At 39.7% G+C, this 25,965-nt stretch overlaps 1 protein-coding gene across 5 annotated transcripts in view; it reads right to left on the bottom strand.

Moving 5' to 3' along the window:
* Window positions 1–25,965, bottom strand: part of GRXCR1 (glutaredoxin and cysteine rich domain containing 1) — a 347,061-nt gene that overhangs the window by 263,830 nt on the left and 57,266 nt on the right. For all 5 annotated transcript variants that reach the window (XR_010841072.1, XR_010841071.1, XR_010841070.1 and 2 more), the window contains exon 3: window positions 58–267. The gene's annotated coding sequence lies outside the window, so the exon portion shown is untranslated. The remainder of the gene's footprint in view (window positions 1–57; window positions 268–25,965) is intronic.

The following is a 25,965-nucleotide window of genomic DNA, read 5'->3' on the forward strand; positions in this document are numbered from 1 at the left end:
TGTTATTATTTCAATTTTAGTCAAGGACCTAAGACCAAGAGAGGTTAAATAACTCACCAAGATCATGCACCTAGTAAATGGCAGAGAGGATTCAAAGGCAGATGTGGCTGATTCCAAACTCCTTACGCTTCCCCACAGATGAGTTTTTTGTGTAACTGGCTCTCTTCTCTCTGACTCAGATACAGAAGGTGGCTCACTGGGATTGAATTTTTAATTTATGTTTTCATCTTCCTTGCTCTCAGAACAGATGCTTCTTCTCTCTGCATGCTTCATAAGAAAAAGAAAGAAGCAATTACGTAGAAAGGAGGCAAAAACAAAAGCTTTCATGTGTATTTTCCCTCAGTCAAAAAGAAATATTTCTAATAATATAGTAAGAGTGAAATTATACCCTCCCTTTTCTTTTCCCAGTCAAAACAGGCTATTTAGGTGGCAATAATATAATTAAACTTTAGCAACTTTAGCCCTAGAAATATTGGTTTATATTATATTAAATTTAGCATATTTTTCAAGTGTTGAAAGAAAAAAAACTGTCAGCCCTAAATTCTATACTTCACAAAAATATCCTTCAGGTATGAAGGGAAAAAAAGACATTCTCAGATGAAGGAAAACTAAGAGAATCTGTTCCCAGAAGACTTACCCTTAAAGAATGCCTTAAAGAAATCCTTCAAACAGAAAGAAAATGACTTCAGAAAGGTAGAAATAACAATGCAGTAGGTTAAAAAAAAAAAACAAAACAGGGAGGGGGTAAATATAAAAATATAATAGACTCTCCTTCTTCTCATGGGTTTTTAATCATGTCTGGTGGTTGAAGCAGCAACTATAACACTACCCCAGGGGGTGCTTGATGTGTGTAAAGGAAATAAATTTTTTTTTTTTTTTTTTTTTTTTTTTTGTGGTACGCGGGCCTCTCACTGTTGTGGCCTCTCCCGTTGTGGAGCACAGGCTCCGGATGCTCAGGCTCAGAGGCCCAGCCGCTCCGCGGCATGTGGGATCTTCCCAGACCGGGTCACGAACCCGTGTCCCCTGCATTGGCAGGCGAATTCTCAACCACTGCGCCACCAGGGAAGCCCAGGAAATAAATTTTTAAATGAGGAGAGTTAAGGGATTTAAATGGAAATAAGGTTCCTATACTCCACTTGAAGTAGTATTTTTTCAGTAAATTGTTATTGCAATTACACATGTTCATTGTAATACCTAAAGCAACCACTAAGAAAACAGTACATCTAAAAAACTGTTCAAGGAAGACAAAGGAGGGCCTTTGTATCACATGTTAATGTCTGCTAGGAGAATAGACTTCAGAAGAGGCATCTAGCACTCAAGCGGACAGGATGACTCAGTCGCCCAGCCTCGGTCTTTAGCTTATCTGGCAATTGAATAGTATAGCTATGAGCTAGAATGGCCATGGTGGAAGAAATGGAATCCTTCTCACCAATGCTAGTCTAGCTATTGCCACTGCTGAACATCTAACTTGCCAGTAGCAGAGAACTACAGTGTGCCCCCAATACGGAACAATCTTTCAGAGAGACAAACCAGACTGTTACACTCTGAAAAGGGCAAATGTTCCACGCTACCCATGCTTGACCCTGTATTCCAGATAGGGCTTTGCCTTTCCTTTCCTGGCCACACTTCCCATCCAGCATCACCAAGGACTCACTCTGGATAGCCAGGTGATTTTCATTCCCAGTCGTTACTGTAAATGGGAAAGTATAGCAACCATGACCTGATAAAGACAGAGTGACCAAGAGGCTCACAACTCACAAATTAAGGATGGGGCCTGGGTCACCCCCACCAGGCAAACCACACGTTGGCAGAAATGCTCATCAATGAGGAGAGGAATTTAGAACTGGTAGTGGAGGCAGGAGGTAATGAATATTACACATGGCCTCAGGACAAACTGCAGCAACAGCAGCTGGATTTTATCCCAGTAACCTTCTTGTAAGGTTTTCCAATCAGAATTCTCGAGAGGCTGTGCCTGAATGTAAGTGTATCTGAGTTCCAAGGGTAAACTGTAAAGGATGTTGTTGGTACCCATCCACGTCATGTAAACAGCTCACAGCTACTCCCATGTCTAGTGACTTGCCCTCACACAAACAGGAGCATCCTCACCTGGGAGGTTATGACCGCCCACCCCTCCCAAGGGAAGACCACTGCCCTGACTGACTCCCATCAGGAGGAAATGACTTGGTTGTACAATTTGTTCTCCACGGTTTCCTGTGGAATCAGATCCATATTCTGGCTCAGTTTTTTGTTTTTGTTTTTTTCCCTGTCCTATCCTATTTTCCTCAATTTCCTTCACCTGAAAGTGCTTTCCTAAACAAACAAACAAACAAAAAACCACTGGAACAAGAATTCCTATCCCATACTCTCCTAGTAGAAACTCCAGCTAAGACACTCGTGAATCTTATAAAACTGTGCTCTGCTAGACATGCCTTGGCTATGATAATTTTATAGAGAGAAACACCCTCATGAACTGTTTGACTGCCCTGAGGTATATAGTTCATATAGGAGAAGGTGATTAAATGCTTGATTCCTTCAATGGGAAGAAAATTCTTGAAGATGATTTCTCAGGTAAGAACTCTGTTAATAAATTGCCCCTAATGGAGAGGTCTGCTGTGCTCATTCTCACCTGAAAGCTAGTTAGAGGACCGTCACGGGTACTACTGAAAGAGCTTAGTATGTATGCAGTATGGGAAACCCAGTAGACTGGAATCTGACTCCCACCTGACAAATATAAAGAACTAAAGGTAAGGTGACTAGCTGTTGATGAATGAACCCAAGGACTGTGGGGTCTACTTCCACTGTACAGCTTATCAAGTCCAAGGGTACATCAAGGATTCCAGTGCGGGGCTTCCCTGGTGGTTCAGTGGTTGAGAGTCTACCTGCTGATGCAGGGGACGCGGGTTCGTGCCCCGGTCCGGGAAGATCCCACATGCCGCAGAGCGGCTGGGCCCGTGAGCCACGGCCGCTGAGCCTGCGTGTCCAGAGCCTGTGCTCCGCAACGGGAGAGGCCACAGCAGTGAGAGGCCCGCGTACCGCAAAAAAAAAAAGAAAAAAAAGAAAAAGGATTCCAGTGCACCAGATATGGGTCATGACAAAAGAGAGACCTTGTGGAGGTTTATATTATGTCCTATCCAACAGAACCCACTTGCATATATGGCCTGCCAGATTGCTAGCAACTGAGGAGAGAGTAAGAGGAGAGTGCATCGCTTACCACAAGATAACTAGAGGGACGAAGCTCCTAAACATGTGATGGGGGTCTCTGAAAACCTCATGAGAGAAAAATTCTTCTCTCAACACCTGCTGAACTCAGAAAGTTCAAAGCCATATTAAGTCATGTTAAGTCTTTGGTTAACAAAACAGACTGGTAGTCCATTATAGTTATGGATTATTTTTTTCTCTTCCACAGTATATATACTTAGCCGTAGACCAAAGTGCTAACTGTGATTGTGGCTGAGAAGTAGGATCTTTTTCCTACTGAAATAGTGTTATCTTTTCTCCAGAAGTTCCACTATTTTTTATAAGAGCAGAAGTTAAGTTATAGGGATTTACTGTTTAGGGAATGAATGAGTAAACTTGTCCAGGCAACTAATGGTCTATGTCTTGGCTTATAAACATTTTCGTATTGATTTTCCTAGTTCTCATCCCACTCTGCCCTGGCTATTTGAAAAGCTGCAGCTAAAACTCATCCCCTGCTTTGGCTATTTTCTGCCCAGTCATTTTATGCTTCAGCAAAATTCTTGCTGTCCTCCTTAATGGCCTGCTGGGGATGGAAGAGCAACTTCAATAAAAGTACAGTGAATTAAGTGATGGGACCAAGCCATTAACAAAACTCTAAGCTTGTCCTAGATCCTAGAACATATAGTTCTAGTATAGCCCCTCTAGCTTTTAACATATTTCTATGCATATTATTTAATTTATCTAACAAATAGGTGTTTACATTTATCAAATACTTTTTCTGCATCAATTTAAAAAGTCATATTATTTTCTTTTTCTTTATTGTCTGTTAATATGGTAAATTCTCTGGTTATATTTCCTTATGTTGAGATCTGGGATTATTGGGATAAACCTGATCTGAATAATGAATTATTGTTTAATAATCAAATGTTCGATTGGCTAATATTTAATTCATAATATGGAAACATGCATTAACAAGTGAAATTGGCTTATAATTTTCTTTTATTGCCATTATCTGATATTGGAATCAAGATTGCACCAATCTCATCAAATAAGTTGATAGTGCTTCTTTTCTGGATAAAATTTGTAAGAGTTTTTCCTTGAAAATTTAGTAGAAATTCCCTTGAAACAGACGGGGGCTACAAAGTTTCAGTCGGAGGGAGGTCTTTTGCCATCATTTTAACGTCTCTACTGCTTATCAACCTATTCAGTTCTTCTAATTTGGACACTTTATATTTTTCCAAATAGTTAATGACTTCTTATAAGTTATCAAGTAAATTCTTATATAGTTGTTCATAACATTGTTTTTGATTTAAAATAGGTTATATTTGTAGTTATTATTCTTTTTCATTGCATGTTTCTGTTTTCACTTTGCTTTTTCTTTTCCTTGCTCAGACTTTTAGTTTTGTTGATATTTTTATTGTTTTTAATTCTTTATTTTATTAATTTCTCTTTTATTGTTATTAATTCCTCCTTCCTTCTTTCTGTTTATTTTTTTGTATTTTCTGTTACATTTTCAACTTCCTGAATTGAATGTTTAGCTTAATTATTTTCAAACTCTCTGTCCTGCTAAATTTACTTGAAACTATACATTTCTGTCAAAGGACTATGTTAACCATACCTTAGCAAATATGACATGAGGCTTTATTGTTGTTTGAGTTGTAAAACTTCATAATTCCCTACATGATCTCCTTTTTAGCCCCATGATTGTTTATTAATATAAAACCTGACATTTAAGATTATGTAAACCACACTTATTTCCTCTGTTAAAATTTCTAATGTCAATCAATTATGGTCAGTGAATGTAGCCCACATGATATTGATTGCTTGGAATTTATTGAGGCTTCCTTTATGGTCTAGTAAATTTTCCATGAGAGAACATTTTGTAAATAATCTGTGTGAACATTTGTATTCTCAGTTGCTTCAGTGTTGAGTTGTGTTTTGTGCTTATGTATGTCTGTGTATGTGTGTATCTTTTGGGAGACACAATTCAACCCAGTACACATGGCAAAAGGGGCTTTACAGACGTTATTAACTTAAAAATCTTGACACGGGGATATTGTCCTGGATTATCTAGGTGCCAGTATAATCACACAGACACACATAGACACAAACACACACATAAATACGTACATACATACATCTACGTATATAAAATAGTTCAAGCTTTTTTATTACATTACTCAGTTCTTCTATGTCTCTAGTTTGTGTTTGTCTGATTTATTTGTCAATTTATAAGGGGAGCATGTTAAAATCTCTTGCAACATATGTTGCTATATCATTTATCTCCACCATTATGCCACTGTTACTTTGTATCTTTTGAGGATATATTGTTAAAGCATCTATATAAATGCTGACTATACCTCCTTGCTGTATTATTTTCTTTAACATGCTCCCCTCATAAATTGATGCTAAGTGGCATCTGATCAGGCAGGGGGAAGCCATTACTGGCGATGGCACAGGTAGCACATCAGAGGCAGTCTGGATTTCTAATGGCAGCCAGACCAACACAGTTCACATGCTGACCTTCACCAAACACCCAGCCAGCCTCTCTTGCTCCAGCACTGCTCCCCTCTGTGGCAAGGGTGCTGATGCTGGGAGGAGAAAGAGCACACACTTAAGGGGAACTGAGCCAGCTGAGGCCAACCCTCAGGGCTTCTGCTCTGGCAACATGGGACCTGCCCCTGCCTCTATAGAGTGGTGACAGCCACTAACCAAGGGGAAGACCCACCTCACACCTGGATCTGGCCCTAGCCACTCCTTCTCCAGCCCCACTCCTACCAAGGTGATAGCTGCCAGCACATCCTGAGGAAAGATGTGACTTGTGTTCACACCAAATCCAGCTCTCCCACCAAAGACCCCGGGCACACACACACTGTGTAAGGATGTTCCCACCTAAGGACACCCCTTTAAGACCACCATAGGTAACTGTTGCACCTAATTTCAGTGAGAGAGAGAAAGTTAAGCAAAATGAGAAGATGGAGGAATTTGCCTCAATTGAAAGAGCAAGAGAAAACCCGTGAAAAAAACAACTAATGAAACAGAAGTAAATAATTTACCAGATAAAGAATTCAAATCATTAGTAATAAGAATGCTAACTGAATTAGGGAAAAAAACAGATGAACACAGTGAAAATTTTAACTAGGAGCTAGAAAATAAAAAAGAACCTGTCAGAACTGAAGAATACAAAAACTGAAATGAAAAACACACTACAGAAAAATAAACAGTAGACTAGGTGATACAGAAGAGCACATAAGAGATCTGGAAGATAGAGTAATGGAAACCACCCAATCAGAAGAGAAAAAAGAAAAACAAATTTTAAAAAATGAGAATAGCTTAAGGGATGTTTAGGCTAACATCAAGCATACTGATGTTCACATTATCGGGGTCCCAAGAGGATAAGAGAGAAAAAAGGAGATTGAAAATGTAATTAATGGAATTAAGCTACATGTAGCACTTGTTACTTAAAAACACCTTTCCTTTTGACTCTGTTATTTGTATTCTGTGAGTACTACCATATCCAAATCACTTTAGGGATTCAACCTACCCATAAGGAGGAGTAAAAATGAAAACTTCCTCATAAAAGAAGAGTTCTGAGAGGAAAAGCAATTTGAATTGATGTCTACCAAGCTTTTCTTCAGACAGTTTAACCTAGTGAATGCTTCTTATACAATTAAAGAGGAATTGTAAGGAATCTTTTTTTCTTTAAACAAACTACTTACAGTTTGGTAGAGTACTTACTACTCCAGCTCTACAAAATTTAAAAGCATAATTACACACACACTCATTCAGAAGTCTAAATAATGAGACCCCCAAGAATACTAAAGAAAGACAATGAACCAAACAATACATATGCATGAATTAGAACTACTGGAACCATTGGGTCCAGAATATAAAAGAAAAATAATATCCTCAAAGAGATAAAGCAGGAAGTTTGGGATTGACAAAAACAAAAACAAAAACTGTAAATCACTATATTGTACACATGTAACTTATTATATGATATTGTACATTCACTATACATCAATAAAAAGAAAGTGAAAAAAAGGAGAAAAATATATTTTATATATATATATATAAATTATCTAAGATTTCCTTCATGTCCTCCTTCCTTTATCTCTCACCACCAAACATAATTCGTGCTATAAGTATTTGTAGTACACATGCTGGCTCAATATACTTTTTCTAAACCACTTTATTGAAATATTATGGCATATTACAAAAACCTATATATATTTAATGTATATAATTCTAGGTATTTAGAAATATATGTACATCCATGAAACAATCACCATAATCAATGCCATAAGCATATCTATCACCTCCATAAGTTTCCTCTCACCTTATTCATTTATCTATCTATCTATCTATGAAGATCCTAACATAAGATCTACCCTCTTAGAAACATTTTAAGTATATAATACATCATTTTTTTACAAAGCTACAATAATCAAAATAGTATGGTACTGGCATCAAAACAGACATAGACCAAAGGAACAGAATAGAGAGCCCAGAAATAAACCCATACATATAAAGCAAACCGATCTTTATCAAAAGTGCTAAGAATACTCAACGGGGAAAGGATAGTCTCTTCAGTAAATAGTGCTGAGAAAACTGGATATCCACATGCAAAAGAATAAACTTGGACCCTTTTCTTACACTGTACACAAAAAACAACCCAAAATGGATTAAAGACTTAAATGTAAGACCTGAATGCACAAAATTCCTAGGAGAAAACATTGGGAATAAACCTCTTGACATTGACACTGGCAGTGATTTCTTGGACCTAACAACAAAAACAAAAATAGGCAAATGGGATTACATCAAACTATAAAGCTTCTGCACAGCAAAGGAAACAACAAAGTCAAAAAGGCAACCTGTGGAATGAGAGAAAATATCTGCAAACCATATATCGGATGAAAGGTTAATATCCAAAATAATTTTAAAACTCCTTCCTATAATTCAATACTAGCAAAAACAAACAAACAAAAAACAACAACCACCTTATTTAAAAATGGGCAAAATACCTTAACAGAAATTTCTCCAAAGAAGACATACAAATGGCCAACATGCATAGGAAAATGTACTCAACATCACTAATTGGGAAAATATAAATCAAAACTACAATGAGAGATCAACTTAATATTCTTATTAATGCATTTTAGAGTGGGGCCATAGTTTTATTACCTGTGCATATGATAGATAACCAGATCCAATTCTCTCCTGATAGCCAAGCTCATAAAAGAAAAGGATGTTATTCCCTAACAGGAGGGTAGAAGAAAAGAAGGCAGCTAGGGACTCTGGGATCAGCCTGTCTTGTATTCTTTAGGCTTTCTCAAGATACACATTCTATCTTCTTGTGTGCTGAATGATGAGCAAAGTTGAGTACACTCTGCACACTCTGAGCATTTTATAAACATGGAATTATTTGTTCCTTTCCAAATGGAACTTTATGGTCTCTGTGCCTCATGAGTCAGCCAGCTTTGAATGAGCATGGACTAGGAACCAGGAGACCAGGTTCCAAATATTCCAGCTCTTCCACTGAACTTTAAACAAGTGATTTAACTTCTCTGCAAAATGAGTATAGTGATACTTCACCACAAACACTTCTCAGGATTATTTTAAGGATCAACTGAGACCACATAAACACTCAAAAAGCCTAAGGTGTATCAAGGAATCTTGTGTAGTTCTAGAAATATAACACTTGGTATAAAATGGAAAGTGTAATATTCCAGCTGTTAAATGATGAAGAAATGTTAGTCATAAATTTTTTCAAACCCCTAAGTAATGAGTCTAGGCAATGCTCATCAATGATTACTAAGATCACAACATAAAAAAAGAGAAACAAACAGACATTATTCATGTATTCTTGAAAATAAGACCTAAATCAGATCAAACCATCAAGCCAAACCTCTAGATCAAATTGCCTGTATTCAGGATATACAGGCAGCAAAAATACATGTTAAATGACATCACAAAGAAGCAATCACCAAAATCCAAAATTCAAGAAACTCTACGATAAACTGCTTTGTTTTTTCAACAATCTGCTAAGGGAAAAAAGATTGGGGGAGATTATAGATTAAAAGAAACTTGAGACATGTGAGAACCAAGTGAATGTGTGAACATTGTTTGGAAACTGATTCAAACAAACCAAGATCAAAAAACCATTTTGGAGACAATCAGGGAAATCTGAACACTGGATATTTGTTGATATTAAGGAATTGTTGTCAGTTCTTTAGATGTGATAATGGTATTGTTGTTATGTTTTTAAGCAATTCGCTATCTTTTAAAGAGACAAACAAATATTCATGGATGAAATGATGTAATATCTGGGAGTCTCCTCAAATAACCAGAAGGTGCGGGGCACGGGGGCTGCAAATAGAAGTGGGTGGAGACAGACATGAACCTCCTAGTGAACATACCCAGACAACAAATTAAAATAAGGAAATTATATGTATAGTATATAAGGTATACAGTAAAAATCTGTTTTTAGGAAATCTTGAACATGCCATGCTCCCCGGGGAATAAATTAATACTCACCTATCACAGTCATAATTTACACTATCACAAGTTCTAACAAGTGCTTAGGAGTCAAAAACCATAAAACATGGAAACATTATTATTTTTAACACTAAATCTTGAGGTTTTAAATATGCATCAATGAGAGGAGTGTCTGTTTATCTCCACTGCAGACTAAAAAGTTTCAGGGATACCAAAGCCTTTTAATTTGTACTTTCTTCCATTTTTTTCAAAATATAATTGGAAAGATGGGCTTTATCTTTTCAATCGTGATGGAAATCTTGGGAGTTCTTGTGAGATTTATGCTCACTAGCCATAACCCTCAAAAAACAAAGTGTTCTCTGGATATTTTTTAAAAACTGGTTTGTGGTGTTCTATTTGTTCCTCAGGTTCCCAGACCCTTGACCATGCATGATACGGACACATTTCAGCTGCAAATTATTTGCACTGTTAAACTTTAGAGTCCAAAAAATATTCATGCTGCTAAAAAATCTGAAATGCTAGATTTCCAGGAAGAAAAATGAAGGCAAATTACCAGCCAATATTTCTATTTTTAGCAGATTAAATAATCATAATATAATTACTAAGACTTCAAAGCATCCAGCCTTTACACACATTTCCTAAAAACATATATATAATACTAGAAATTTTTAGAACAACGTTTTACATGGAAAATAAACACTCAGCTTCTGAAGTCCTCAATAACACATAGTCCTCCTAAGTAAACAAACACCTTTGGCTTCAATTCTTAAAGCCCACAGCAGTTTAAAAGTAATTCTGTAATTAGATGATGTCCCAGACAAAATGATAAGAAAATCTCAGAGTCATTCCATCTCAGCCACGACTCTAGCCTCCTTTCATTAAAGGATGGGAATCATGTTAGTTTGCTAGAGATGCAGAAACAAAGTACCATAAACTCAGTGACCTAAACAAAAGAAACGTGTTGCCACACAGTTCTGGAGGCTCAATGCCCAACATCACGGTGTTGGCAGGGTTGTTTCTTTCTGTTGGCTGGGAAGAAGAAACTCTCCCATGTCTCTTCCCCAGCTTCTGGTGGTTTGCTAGCAATCTATAGCATTCATTGGCTTGTAGAAGCATCACCTTGATCTCTGCCTTTGTCTTCATATGGCTTTCTCTTTGTGTACACGGCTGTGTCCAAATTTCCCCTTTTTATAAGGACACCAGTCATACTGGTTCAGGGCCCTCCCTACTTCAATATGACCTCCTTTTAACTAATTACATCTGCAACAGCCCTATTCTAAATAAGGTCACATTCCGTGGTGTGAGAGGTTAGGACTTCAACATATGAATTTTAGGGATAAACAACTCAACGTATAACAGGAATTAAGATAATTTATTTGCTCAGATGGTATACAAACTCAGTTATCCAGGACATACAAAAAGCAGGAAAATTCAAATTAGAGGGGACCTCTACATATCAAAGTTGTACAGATCTATTTCAATAATTCATTTATGCATACATTCAAGAAAACTTGTTGAATAATACCAGTGATGTAAAGACACAATCAGGGATAAATGAGCTCACATGCTATTAGGGACAACCTGACACAGGTGCCCTGCACAGACAAATAATATTTTAAATGTTTATTCAATACTTATTTAGTGGCAGTGGAAAGAAACATATCCTACTAATAAAATTATATATTTTCTTTATTCCAAAATCATTCATTAAAACTATAATTAACATTTACTTTTGGGACTTCCCTGGTGGTCCAGTGGTAAAGAATCCTCCTTCCAATGCAGGGGACATGGGTTTGATCCCTGATCGGGGAAATAAGATCCCACATGCCGCAAGGCAACTAAGCCCATGAGCTAGAACTATCGAGCTCATGCGCCTCAACTAGAGAGCCCACGTGTTGCAAACTACAGAGCCCATGCACTCTGGAGCCCACACGCCACAACTAGTGAGAAGCCCACACACCGCAACAAAAGATCCCACATGCTGCAACAAAGATCCCGTGTGCTGCAACTAAGACCCAACACAGCCAAAAAATAAAAAATTTGCTTTTATTTGGAAAATTCTTCCTGTTCACAGTTTTCCGTCATTCATAATTAAATACTGTTAATAAGTCATACTCATCAAGGATCAAGGTACATTACAAGACTCTAGTTACAGCTAATTGTTCAACAAATATTTATCTGAAAGGTCTTTTTCCTCTGGCTATCATGTTGGCAAAATAGTTCCTCTTTTCTTGTAGTTCTTGATCTCTTTTCAGTTTTCTTTTGCAAGTTTCTAACTAGATGAAGTCTTGGGAGGCATACTTAAAGATTCAAACTTTAGATAGTACAATAAAGCACTTATTCTTATCAAATAGCACTGCCCAATTCCAGAATTTTAGATGTCTATGTGTGCCAACGTCAGGGAACTCTCACTGGCTGGTTTCAGAGTGGGCAGCACAACCCAGTGTACCTGTGTATCCCAAAGACACTACATGCGGATAAAGAGCACCTGGGAGGAACTTGTTTAAAATTTCCAGTTGTTGGCCCCCTGTAGTTAGAGGTAGAGAGCAGCAACAATATGCATTTTTCTGGTTGTGTAAGAAATTATTTATGGAACTGTTACATGATGAACACCATATTTCCCATTCATTCCGGGGAGACTTTAGTATTTCCTTTTGAATTGGAGCCCCAGGAAGTTTTTGATGTGCACCTTAATTAGTTTTGCAAACTAGTAGAGGACATGACCACATAAATCAGGGAATCTCAAGACTGGACACACCTTGTAGGTGGAGGAAAAACCCAGAACATCCCTGGAGTCTGTCTTTCCCCAGGTTTATGCAGTAGGAGAATCAACTGTCGAGTGGTGCACAGACTCTGGAATTGATGTCTGAGCACAAATCCCAATGCTGGCATTAACTATGTGACCTTGGTCAAATCATTTGACCTTCCTGTATCTCTTTTGCCTCTTGTACAAAATGGTAATAACATCAGTGCCTGCTTTGTGGAGTCTTGTACAGATCAAATATATTAACACCTGTAGACTGTTTAGAATAATGCCTGGCACATACCAAGCACAAATGCTAGCTATTATTAGAAGTCTGTAATTGAACAGTGAACTATTTTGTTGTGATGTTACAAGTTGATTTGATCTTCAAACAAGCATATTTCTTAGCAGGCATGGAGTGGGCAGTGAAGCAGCTGGGCATACATTCCACTCAATAAGCTTCCTAAAAGGGAAACACTGCTCTCTCTCTCCAGGGTAGCTCCACCCACCAGGAAGATGCTCTCTGACCATGCTGATCCTGACCAGCCGGTTTCAAAAAGCACTTTGCTAAACAAGAGAACCACCCAGCATCCTAGAGCACACTCAGCTTACTGAGCCAGGATCTTACTTTTTCTCACTTATTCTACCAGACATCTATTAGGGATCTTCCCTCTATCCCCAACTGATGGAGGGAAGATAAGGATGTTTCATCCTTGTGTTGTTGCTGTTTAACCTGAAAGCATGTGTGTATGGTGTATGGGTTTCTTGACATTACACACAACCAAAAGTTACAAGAACCTGAGACACATTTGTAACCGTGTCGGAAACCTCAGAGCCCTCAGCCACCCTAAGATAGACCTGGTCTGATCATTCAACAAATGCTTATATCAGGAGCTATAAAACAGGAAAATAACTTTGGAAAACCATAATGAAGAGTCACAAGTTATAAATTCCATAAAATGAACCAAAGTTCATGCAAGGGTAGAAGAGGGAAATTACCATGTAATTACTAGAGGGAGTAAACAAGGGAGAGGAAAGGGACTAAGGTTTAGAAAGATTCTACAGAGGAAGCATTTGACCTAGGTCTTGAAGAATGTGCGACAATGATATGCAGCTTCTTATCTGCCCTAAGAGAGGTGAGGAATAGACCCATTTCCAACATTAAAAATAGCTCACTGTAACAGTGACTACAATAGAACCAGGTTTACTAGAAAGATACTGGCATTAATGGCTTGAAAACAAATTCACCCACTCACTCACTCACTAATCCGTATACACTCATCATATACAGAATCACTAATGCAAGGAAAACAGACTATCGAAAAGGCACAGATACACGATTATCTGATTGGACATGAGCACAGAATTACAAGCTGCGTGGTTAGGAATAAAGGATGAAAATTTATATTGAGAAAATATTCAAATGTAGGATAGCCTAAGCTTTCAAAACAAAGTGTTCATTTTTCTCAGGTGCAGGAAATGTCTAGTCCTGTAGAATTCCTGAACTAGGTGGGTCTTGCAGAAAAGGTAAGGGGGATGGAGCAGGAAGGAAACTTTTTTTTCTCTTTTCATTTTCAAGTTCCTTACAGCATATGTCATAGGAACTACTCTCTCAAGACAGGATCCAGCCACACATGTAATGACATCCCAAGGCAAACGTACATGGCTTTCAGTTTATTTTATATTTGGTATTGTCTGTGTTCCCTTCCGCGAGACCAGGGAAGTCTCCCTAAACTGAAACCAAATGAAAGCAAACAAAATTCTCCATATTCTTAGAAGGTATCAACAACTCTTTCTTGACTACAGGAAGAGTCCCAAATTCCTGAGCTTGGCTTTTAAACCCATCCAATAATCTTATCAGACCCTTATCTTTATCTCCTAATTTGTAGAGACAGCTCTCCTGACAGCTCCTCAATTGTATTCTCTCCTCTCCATCAGCATATTTATTTTTTTCTTTTTTATCTAAGTAACACCCATTCAAGTTCCAACCCATGCCCCTCCTCCTGTGACAAGGTCAGCTATTGTTCTGAATCTTATGCAGAAAGAGAGGGTCCAGCCTAGGGAGGGTTGGTTCCTGGAAGAATGAAATGCTTCTTGAGAAGAGCTTTCACTTCATGAACAGCAGAGGCCTGGGCCCTCTTCCGGTGTCTCACCAGTGTCCCAGGTTATGGCAGGGCCTCTCAGAGGTGGGCGTGCATAGGTACCTCGAACACTGAGCAAAAGGCCCGATGGAATAGAGCAAGAAAGGACTTCGGGACTGTGGGTAATGGATCCCTTGACCTTCAAGGGGCCACGGAGCAGGTCAGCGATGACCATGAAAAGCTAAGACCAGAAGTAGTCTTCAGAGTGCCTGCGCTTCTTCAAATAGAGAGGGGGTCCTTAAAATGACTGAAAATGGTTTTCCCCACATATTCTGTTGGGTGGGGGCTAAACCTATTAAAGCTGATTTTAAAAAATTAAGAAATACGAGATTTGTCACACCTGAGGGCAACGGAGCACATTCATAACTTTGTTCTGTTTCGTTTCTCTTATTCTTTTAAAGTAGATTCCCTCTCTTCATCTTGAATACAAAATGTTTCCCATTTCTATGGTACAGTCTGTGATATGTAAATCGCCACAGAGCCAAATTAGACAGCAAGGTAAAGATTACTGGGTGTGTCATGATGCTGAGGATGCTATTACTCAAAGACAAATGAGAAGCACTGGTAGGCTCAGTAGAAGGCAAGTGGCAGGAATGAAATTGGTATGAATCTCTCAGTTCCTTCCTCTGATGTCATCCTGTACATCTTTATGGTTCGTTAGTCCCCTGTCTGACTGTCCTCAGTCAATTCTGCTGTACAGCAATGGCCAAGTTCTTTCGTATATATCAGATTTTGATAGTAAGTGGCAGGTGGGAGGATACCTTAATTACTACAACTTAATTATAAAGTGGCATGTGACTATGAAAGCAAGTCTTAACCCAACCCTCTTGAACGTTTAAACAGTTAGTTAGCAAAACACCAAAACACTTTTTGTAATTCTAAGGACAGTGCCACTCTCTGCCCCCAGCCACACTGACTCACACCTTGCATGAAAACTTCAGTGTGCCCCAAACACATGCTGAAAGCAGAATTGATCAGCCTTGAAGTTAGGTGGACATACTCCTCCAGGAATGAGGGATGCAGAGTGGGTTAGGGGCCGGAATCTAGCCTCCACTACTGAAGGCGTTGTATCAGACAGCTGAGTTAGTGCAAGAGTAACGGGGCCTATGCAAACTTGTAACCAGCCATGTATGTTGAATGCCGCTCATCCATCAAGGGAAAATTTTTTCAACCATCCTTATGCCATTGACAAACTCTCTGCTATAAATATTTTCCCAGATTTATTGAGGAATAACTGACAAATAAAATTGTAGATATTAAGAGTACACAACTTGGTGATTTGATATGCTTTGTGAAATGATTATCACTATCAAGTTATTTAACATATCCATCACTTCACATGGTTAACGTGTGTGTGTGTGTGTGTGTGTGTGTGTGTGTGTGTGTGTGTGATGGAAATGCTTAGGATCTAATCTCAGCAAATTTCAAGTATATACTAGTCACCATGCTGTACATTAGCTCCTCAGAACTTATAACTGAAAGTTTGTACCCTTTGACCTATATTGTCTCCTTTCTCCTCATTTCTCCTACCCCCTAGACCCTGGCAATCACCATTCTATTCTCTGTTTCTGTGAGATTGATGCTTTTTTCTTTATTTTATTTTATTTTTTTAGATTCCACATATACATGATAACATACAGTATTTGTCTTTCTCTAACTGGCTCATTTCCCTTAGCATAATGACCTCCAGGTTCATCTATGTTGTCACAAATGTCGGTATTTCCTTCTTTTTAGGGGCTTCATAATATTCCATTTTGTGTGTGTGTGTGTGTGTGTGTGTATACATATATATACACACACACACACTAGATTTTCTTTATCCATTCATCTGTCAAAAGACATAGGTTGTTTCCATATCTTGGCTATTGTGAATAATGCTGCCATGAACATGGAAATGAAGATATCCTGTTTTCATTTCTTTTGGATATATACCCAGAAATGAGATTGCTGGATCATATGGTAGTTTTATTTTTAATTTTTTGAGGAACCACTACACTGTTTTCCATAATGACTGTATTATTCTGAGATTTTGAGAATGATATTTAAGCTAAGTGCTATAGACTAAATGACTGTGTGTCCCTCCCACCTCAAATTATGTGTGGAAGCCTTAATCCCCAGTGTGATGGTATTTGGAGGTGGGGGCCTTTGGGAGATAATTAGGTTTAGATGAGGTTATAGAGTCTCCACGATGGGATTAATGCCCTTATAAAAAGAGGAAGAGACCAGAGCCCTCCTTCCCTTTGTTACGTGAGGACACATAAAGAAAGCAAGCCTCTGCAAACAAGGGCTCTCACCAGACAGCAAATCTGCTGGCACCTTGATCTTAAACTTTACAGCCTTCAGAGCTTTGAGAAATAAATGTTTGTTGTTTAATCCACCCAGGCTATGAATTTTACTATAACAGCCCAAACTGAATAAGATACTAGGTAACTTAACTCCCTCTGGATGGCTGTTGATTCTTCCTAGGGTCTTTCAGATGCCATCCCTAAGGTATAGAGGTTACTTATACATGCACTCAGATAACACTGTTTATACTGAAATAATTTTAAATTACAGGCTATAATATATTAGGGTGTTGTTTTCTGTGTATTCTTTGCCAATAATTGTTAATATACACAAAGTTGTTAAGTTATAACTAGGATAAATATCTATTTTAAAGATGAGAAAACTGAAGCACAGAAATCTATTTACTAATTTTTTGACAATTCTAAGCCTTAGATTTTTCATTTGCATAATACGGTCATTTTGATAAATACAAATGATAATAGATGCAAACTTCTTTTCTCAGTGCCAGACATTCAGGAAGCATTCAATGAATTATAATTTCAACATTCTAAATGAAATATAAATGAATTTTTGAGCCCTCATTTTAATATCTGAAAGTATTGCCTCTAGGCAGTAATAGAATTTTACTCTTATACAAAAGTTTAGAAATAATTTAAGGCCAATTCCTCCAAGAAAGAAGCTTAAAGAAGTTTTTTACTTTCCTGAGATAGCACAGAAAATCTTATTATAGCTAAAGCCTGACAAGGGTCTAATATTGGCTGAAAAAACAGGACTAGCACATTTATGAATTAAATCCTCTTTATGTTTTATTTAGCATAACTATACTCAATGTACGACATCCCAAGAATGTTCTATCCCCCATACCTGTGTTTCTTAGAAGCCATCCCCAGCATCTTACTATAGTAGCTTGTTCATTTCTCTCTGGCTATTTTCATTATCCTCCTTTTGGTATTATGTCAGGAGATACATGACATCATTCTAGAGGGTTGCCTTGTGGCTCTATCTCTGGCTTTAGTCCACCACTTTCAGTCCTGGCCCAATGCCAGGTTACTTCTACACTGATTCACCAGCTGGCAGGAAACCAAAGTGTTTCTAGCCCTGGGGACTACAAGAGACAAAATGAAATGGGGATGGCAGTATAGAAACCCAAAGTCAAAGGCTCCCTTCCAACTCTTGGCCCAAGATTCAATTTAGAAGGAATATGTGCAATCATGCCAGTAGACACTGGTAATTTTACAGAGTATGCTGAGTAATTTGTGGCCTTTCCATAATTTCTGGCATGAACAATGCATTAAAAGAATACTAAATCATCAGTGATCTTTTTCCCACTTCTAAAACTCTAAAATCCAAACTATTTTTCCTTAAAGTCTTAGATTTGAAATGGATATTAGAGGTTTTAATACAGTCTCCCAAACAACATCAACTTTTTATAACACTCCCCTCAGGTGGCAGCCAGCTACATTGTTTGACAGATCCAGTTATTAGAAAGTCCTTAGTTTCATTCAATAAAATCTGCCTTTCTATAACTTTCAGGTGCTGGTCAGAAAACCAATCCTAAGACCACAGCATTTCAAAGTCGGCAAGAGGGAATTCCCTGGCAGTCCAATGGTTAACGCTCAGCGCTTTCACTGCCATGTGCCCAGTTTCAATACCTGGTCAGGGAACTAAGATTCTGCAAGCTGCGCAGTGAGGCCAAAATTTTTTTTAAAAAAAAGAAAAAAATAAACCACGTTGGCAAGAATCTCAAGACTGTTCTGCTCTCTAGAACGTCCACAATAAAATTAAATCTCCTTATCACATTACAACCCATATTAGTTAACTTTTGCTGGATAACCAATCATCTCCAACATCCTAAACAACAAATATTTATTATCTCTCATCTGAGTAATTCTTCCACTGGCTGGCTCAGCTGTGGCTGGATGGTCTAGAGTGGCCTGATTCACATGTCTGGCAGTTGTCAGGCTGTTGGTTCTAGAGGTGACCTCAGCTGGGACAGTTTGTCTTTGCTCCACATGGTATTTCATCCTCTAGTAGCCACTCTGGGCTTCTTCACAACATTGTCTCGGGGTTCCAAAGAGCAATACTTTTTCAGCCTCTGATGCACGATGTTTGCTAATATCCTTTGGGCCAAAGCAAATCACATGAGTCTACTGGGCTAGAGAGCTAAGTTCATGTCCTTCCCAGAACCTCATAACGTGAACTCATTTGGAAACAGGATTACTGCAGTTGTAATTAAGTTAAAGTGAGGTCATACTGGAGTAGGGTGGGGCTTTGACCAACAGGATTTGTATCTTCATAAGAAGAAAAGATGAAACATAGAAACACACAGGGAGAATGCTGTGTGATGACCGAAGGGGACCAAGGATTACCATCAACATCAGAAGCTAAGAGAAAGGCATGGAACAGATTCTCCCCTGGAGCCTTCAGAGAGAGCATGGCCCTGCCAACACCTTGATTTCAGACTTTTAGCCTCCAAAACTAGGAGAGAAAAATTTCTGTTATTTTAAGCCGCCCAGTTTGTGGTAGTTTGCTATGGCAGCCCTAGGAAACCAATACATATGGCCAAGCAGAGATTCAAGGGACAGAGAAAAAAATATGACCACTACTTCTACTAAAAAGAAGAAGAGAAACGCCACTTTGCAAGGTGACACGCACAAGCATGGGAAGAATCTGCAGCCACATCTTCAATTTACCAGAAAGCCCTTCAAGCATACGACACTTATATCCCCTTCTTTGACATCCTTTCCAGGATAATTCCACCCAGTTCCTACAACAAGGTCTCAAAACTCCTTCCATGTAGGCTGCTTTCCTGTTGTATTACAAATTTGTCCATATCCCTCTTAAAAGGTAGGGCAGTGATTTTATTGTATACTCCAGATGTTTTCTCTTGAGCATCACTATTGAGTTCCGCATTAGTTAGGCTGTGTCTGGCTGCGAGTAATAGAAAAATCTGACTAATAGGGGCTCCTTACTGTTTGGCTTAACAAGAAGTCTGGAGACAGCTGGTGCCAAGTTTGGTAAATCCAGAACGTCAGGGGTTATGTCAAAATCTCTGAAATTCTCTTAATCTCCCCTGAATGGCTACAAGAGGTCTGCCTTAGCTCTGAATATCATATTTCCATGTGGCCATGTCCCAAGTGGGGCAAAGGAGTGGACGGAGGAATGAGAGAGAAGTTTCCTGACTTGCCTTTGTCATGTCGTCAGGAATGAAATATTTCTCGGAAGTCTCTCAGAAAATTTTCCCAGTCTCTCTGGCTAGAACTGAGCCATATAGCTAGTCCTTGTCCGTGGAGGCTTTGAGAGCAAGTTCCTGCCTTGTCAGCTCTACTGGGGGCACCAGTAAGGGAGAAAGCCATTGGGAATGGCTGTTGGGTACTGTTCTTAGGCAGCCAACCAAGAGTGTCAGACACACCTCCTCAGAAACACATGACATTTTGAAGCAGGCATATGAATGTGGTCACTTTTATGTAAGGGATTTTTAGAGATCACAAAAATTTTCACCAACTCTTTAAATTAGCAAGTAATGTACTCATCATATAGGATAGGGAATAGAGAATAGGAATTAAGCATGAGGGCTCTGAAGTCAGACTATCTGGGTTCAAACCCCAGCTTTTAATTTACCAGGTAAGTGACCATGGGTAAATGACTTAACTTCTCTATGTCTTAGGTTCTGTATCTTAAAAATAAAAATAATAATAGAACCTACTCTTAGGGTTGCAAAGATTAAATGTATTACACTTGTTACAATGTCTGGCACATAGTAAATATTCAACAAATATTAGTCATTATTATTATCCCTATGTCCACTCCAACTGTAGCATAAGGTAAGGAACAGATATGAAACAAGGAACAATGATGTTAGTGTACATATATTTACATTAAAAACCTACAAGAACACACAAGAAACTACTAAAAGTGATTACCTCTGGTAGGAAGACAGAGACTTTTTAGTGAATACTTTTATATATTCCAATTATGAGAATATATATTATCTACTCAAAAAATATTTCAATTCCCCATTATGTATTTAAATCAATTAGGTCATGATTTCATGAAACCATAAGACAAAACATTTTCCCAGATGTTAACAGTAGTTACCTTTGGTGACGTGAGTTAAGGATTTTGTTTACATATCTTTACATTTCTGGAACTCTTCTGTGGAAGGCAACGTAATGCCCCCTCCCCCCCAACTGAAAGATGTCTGTATCTGAAATGTTGGAATCCATGAATATGTTAGGTTACATGACAAAAAAAGAATTAAGGTTGCAGATGGAATTAAGGTGGCTAGTATTTGACATTAAATAAGGAGATTCTCCTGAAATATCAGTGGACTCAATAACACAAGACTCCTTAAATGTGGAAGGGGGAAGCTGAAGACTCGGTCAGTGTGATGCTGATAGGGACACAGTAAAGGGACCAAGTAGGTGATTAAATAGTTAATCCCACTAAGAGATCATAAGTAAAGAAAAAAGTATGGGAGACCCCTGTAAGTTAATGATCACTCAAGAAAGCAGGCTTGCCTACGAACAAAACCATGCAACAGAAGCATGAAATATGTCCCAAAATAATAAAACAGTGGTGAAATGAGACCCGCATCCTGCCCAGTGAGGTCAGTAAGTGAATGATCCCTAGGACATGCTCTTCTGTGAACACTAAAAATAAAAATATAAGGAAAAGGTGACATTACACTGAAACCTGAGATGATTTACCATTTTTAGCATATGTTACCACCTTTTTGCTCATTTCCATTGTTCTATGACAGTCCCAGTTTGACCATGTAGGGACAAGAAAACTCCCCTACCCAACATGGAGGAGGAACTGATGATGGAAGCTTGACATCTGCTCAAGAATAAGGAAGAAGGTGATCTTCTCCCCCTCCCCACTTTTCCTTTGATTATAAAACTGTAGCTCACCAAGTTCAAAGGGCAGCACCCTCTTGTAAACCTCACAAGCATCCTATTCTAATAAATCACTTCTTTTCTGTCACTTTGCCTCTCACTGAATTCTTTCTGCACTTAGACATAAAGAACCAGGGCTCCTTGGAGCCCCCTAAGACACATTTCTGTGGTTTCGATGCCATGTGAGGAAGACTCAACTGGCCACTGCTGGTGGGGAAAGTGGCAGGGGACAATGAACAAAGGATTACAGGCAGCCTACAGAAACCAGGAAAGGCAAGAAAATGGATTCTGCCCAAGAATCTCCAGAAAGGAATGTAGCCCTTCCATTTCCTGGATTTTAGCCCAGTAAGCCCCATTTTGGACCTCAAATCTCTAGTATTTAAGGTAGTAAATTTGTAGCAAGTCACTAAGTTTACAGTAATTTGTTACAGCAGCAATAGGAAACTAGTATATCTGTCCCCAGTGTTTAAATGAGGATGTATCATTTTAAAAATCAGAAATAAATAAAATTTTAAGATTTTATATATACATACAAACTGGAAAGGGGACCAGAGTACTAAATAACACTTCCTTAATGTATACATGGGATGACACACGCCATTAGCTTGTAATTGCTCAGAGACATGGCCCTATGGCACCCAGGCAATCCTCAAAAGGCACAAAGAGGCCAAGAGTGTGCTCTCACATGCCCAGTATTGATAGCTTTCATTCTACCCATTCCCTTCTCCTCCACAGCCAGCAGGCATGCTGTATCTACCTAGTTTTCAACAGAAGTGCAGATTTTACAAAAAATAGGAAAATCAAACTGTAAAAAGGAAAGACATATTGAAAAGACTGCTGATACAACATCATTGTTTGAACAATAGGGAATGTTCTGACACCAGATAGAAATCTGTTTTTAATGTGATATACTTAATTTTCCAGAGAACAGAAAATTGCCCATTATAGATGCATTGTCATGATGACAACTGGAAAAAGAACAAAATCGCACCAAATTCCTTTGTTTTTTATTGTTCCTTTCAAACCTAGAGACCTAAAAAAGCTTTATACCATAGTGGCTTGATGTTTTCTTTCTTTTTTTAAAATTTGTTTTATTGAAGCATAGTTGATTTCTAATGTTATGTTAATTTCTGCTGAACAGCAAAGTGATTCAGTTACACATATCATACATTCTTCTTCATGTTCTTTTCCATTATGGTTTATCACAGGATATTGAATGTAGTTCCCTGTGCTATACAGTATGATTTTTTTAAAGGTGAAAAGTAAAAGCAGTTGGAAATCTTTAAAGAACAGAGTGAAGCAGTTCTTATAAGAGAAGTGTTAAACTTTTTCTTAAACTGTTTATTTCCTTCCTGATTATGAAAGTAATATATACTTATGGTAGAAAATTTATAGAATACAGAAAAATACATAAGAGAAAATACTAATCATTCATTTTCAAAGGAAATCATTGCTAAAATCTTTGTCATACTTTCTCCAATTTTATAGGATTTTCATAGTAAAGCTATAATAATATATAGTATACACAATTTTGATTTTGATTTTTTGTTAACATTATAACAATAGCCTTTAATACTGAATACAGGGGGGGAGCGAGAAGATGGCGGAAGAGTAAGACGCGGGGATCACTCTTCCTCCTCACAGATACATCAGAAATACATCTACACGTGGAACTTCTCCTATAGAACACCCACCGAACGCTGGCAGAAGACCTCAGACCTCAGGCAAGAAACCCCCCCACGTACCTTGTTAGGGCAAAAGGAAAAAAAAGAATAAACAGAGACAAAAGAATAGGGACGGGACCTGCACCAGTGGGAGGGAGCCGAGAGGGAGGAAAGGTTCCCGCACACTAGAAGCCCCTTCGCGGGCGGAGACTGCGGGTGGCGGAGTGGGGAGCTTCAGAGCCGCGGAGGAGACCACAGCCAACAGAGTGTGGAGGGCAAAGCGGAGAGATTCCCGCACGGAGGATCGGTGCCGATCAGCACTCACCAGCCCGAGAGGCTTGTCTGCTCATCCGCCGCGGCGGGCGGGGCTGGGAACTGAGCCTCGGGCGGATCCCAGGGAAAGGTCTGGAGTTGGCAGAGCGAAAACAGCCTGAAGGGGTTAGCGCACCACGGCGGGCCGGGAGGGAGTTCGGGAGAAGTCTGGAGCTGCCGAAGAGGCAAGAGACCTTTTCTTCCCTCTTTACCTCCTGCTGCGCGAGGAGAGGGATTTAAGCGCGCCGCTTAAAGGAGCTCCAGAAACGGGCGCGGAGCTGCCTAAGAGACAAGAGACTTTTTCTTGCCTCTTCGCTTCCTGGGGCGCGAGGAAAGGGAATTAAGGGCACCACATAAAGGAGCCCCAGAAACGGGCGCGAGCTGCGGCTGTCGGCGCGGACAACAGAGACGGGTGTGGGGCGCTACGGTTGCTGCTGCCGCCACCAAGAGGCCTGTGTGCGAGCGCAGGTCACTCTCCACACCGCCCCTCCCGGGAGCCTGTGCAGCCCGCCAGCGCCGGGGTCCCGGGATCCTGGGACAGCTTCCCCGGGAAAACGCGCGGCGTGCCTCGGGCCGGTGCAGAGTTACGCCGGCCTCTGCCGCCGCGGACTCGCCCCACATCCGTGCCCCCCCACCCACCGCCTGAGTGAGCCAGAGCCCCCAATCAACTGCTCCGTTAACGCTGCTCCTTTGACCCCGCCCTCTCTGAGCGAAGGGCAGACGCCCTCGGACGACCTGCGCACAGAGGCGGGGCCAGGTCCAGGGCTGAGCCCCAGGAGCTGTGCGAACAAAGAGAGGGGGTGGTCCCTCCCAGCAGCCTCAGAAACAGCAGGTTAAAGCTCCACAGTCAGTTTGAAGTGCCCTGCATCTGTGGAAAACCTGAATAGACAGCGAAATATCCCAGGTTGAGGAAGTGGACTTTGGGAGCAAGATATACTATTATTTTCCCCTTTTTTCTTTTTGTGAGTGTGTATGTGGGTGCTGCTGTGTGAGATTTTGTCTGTGTAGCTTTGTTTTCACCATTTGTCCTGGGGTTAGAGACCTTTTTTTTTTTTTTTTTTTTTTTTCTTTAATAGAAATTTTTCTTCTTAATAATTATTTTGTTATTTTAATAACTGTATTTTACCCTACGTTATTTTGTCTTCTCCCCTTTCTTTCTTCCTTTCTTCCCTCCTTTTCCTATTTCCCTCCTTCCTTCCTTCCTCCCTTCCTTCCTCCCTTCCTTCCTTTATTCCCTCCTTCCTTCCTCCCTTCCTTTCTTTATTCCCTCCTTCCTTCCTCCCTTCCTTTCTTCCTCCCTCCCTTCCTTCCTTTATTCCCTCCTTCCTTCCTCCCTTCCTTTCTTCCTCCCTCCCTTCCTTCCTTTATTCCCTCCTTCCTTCCTCCCTTCCTTTCTTCCTCCCTCCCTTCCTTTCTTCCTTCCTTCCCTCCCTTCCTCCTTTCTTCCTTCCTTTCTTGACTTTCTACTTTTTTCTCCCTTTTGTTTTGAGCCGTGTGGATTAAAGGCTCTTGGCACTCCAGCCAGGTGTCAAGGCTGTGTCTCTGAGGTGGGAGAACTAACCTCAGGACACTGGTCCACAAGAGACCTCTCAGCTCCACGTAATATCAAACGGCGAAAATCTCCCAGAGATCTCCATCTCAACACCAAGACCCAGATTCACTCAAGGACCAGCAACAAACAGTGCTGGACACCCTATCCCCAACAAAGAGCGAGACAGGTCTACAGCCCCATCCATTAGCAGAGAGGCGGCCTAGAATCACAGTAAGGCTACCGACATCCCCATACACGCCCCCAGACGTGGACCTACCCACCAGGGAGACGGGATCCAGCCTCATCCACCAGAACAGGGGAACTGGTCCCCCCAACCAGGAAACCTGCTCAACCCACTGAACCAACCTCAGCCACTGGGGACAGCCACCAAAAATAGATAGAAATTCGAACCTGCAGCCTGCAAAAGGGAGACCCCAAACATAGTAAGATAAGCAAAATGAGAAGACAGAAAAACACACAGCAGATGAAGGAACAAGATAAAAACACACCAGACCTAACAGATGAAGAGGTAATAGCCAATCTACCTGAAAGAGAATTTAGAATAATGATGGTGAAGATGATGCAAAATCTTGGAAATAGAATAGACAAATTGCAAGAATCAGTTAACAAGGACCTAGAAGAAATAAAGAGGAAGCAAGTAACGATGAGCAACACAATAAATGAAATGAAAAATACTCTAGACGGGATCAGTAGC

This window comes from Kogia breviceps, chromosome 6, assembly GCF_026419965.1.
Source record: "Kogia breviceps isolate mKogBre1 chromosome 6, mKogBre1 haplotype 1, whole genome shotgun sequence".
In the NCBI taxonomy this organism is placed as follows: domain Eukaryota; kingdom Metazoa; phylum Chordata; class Mammalia; order Artiodactyla; family Physeteridae; genus Kogia; species Kogia breviceps.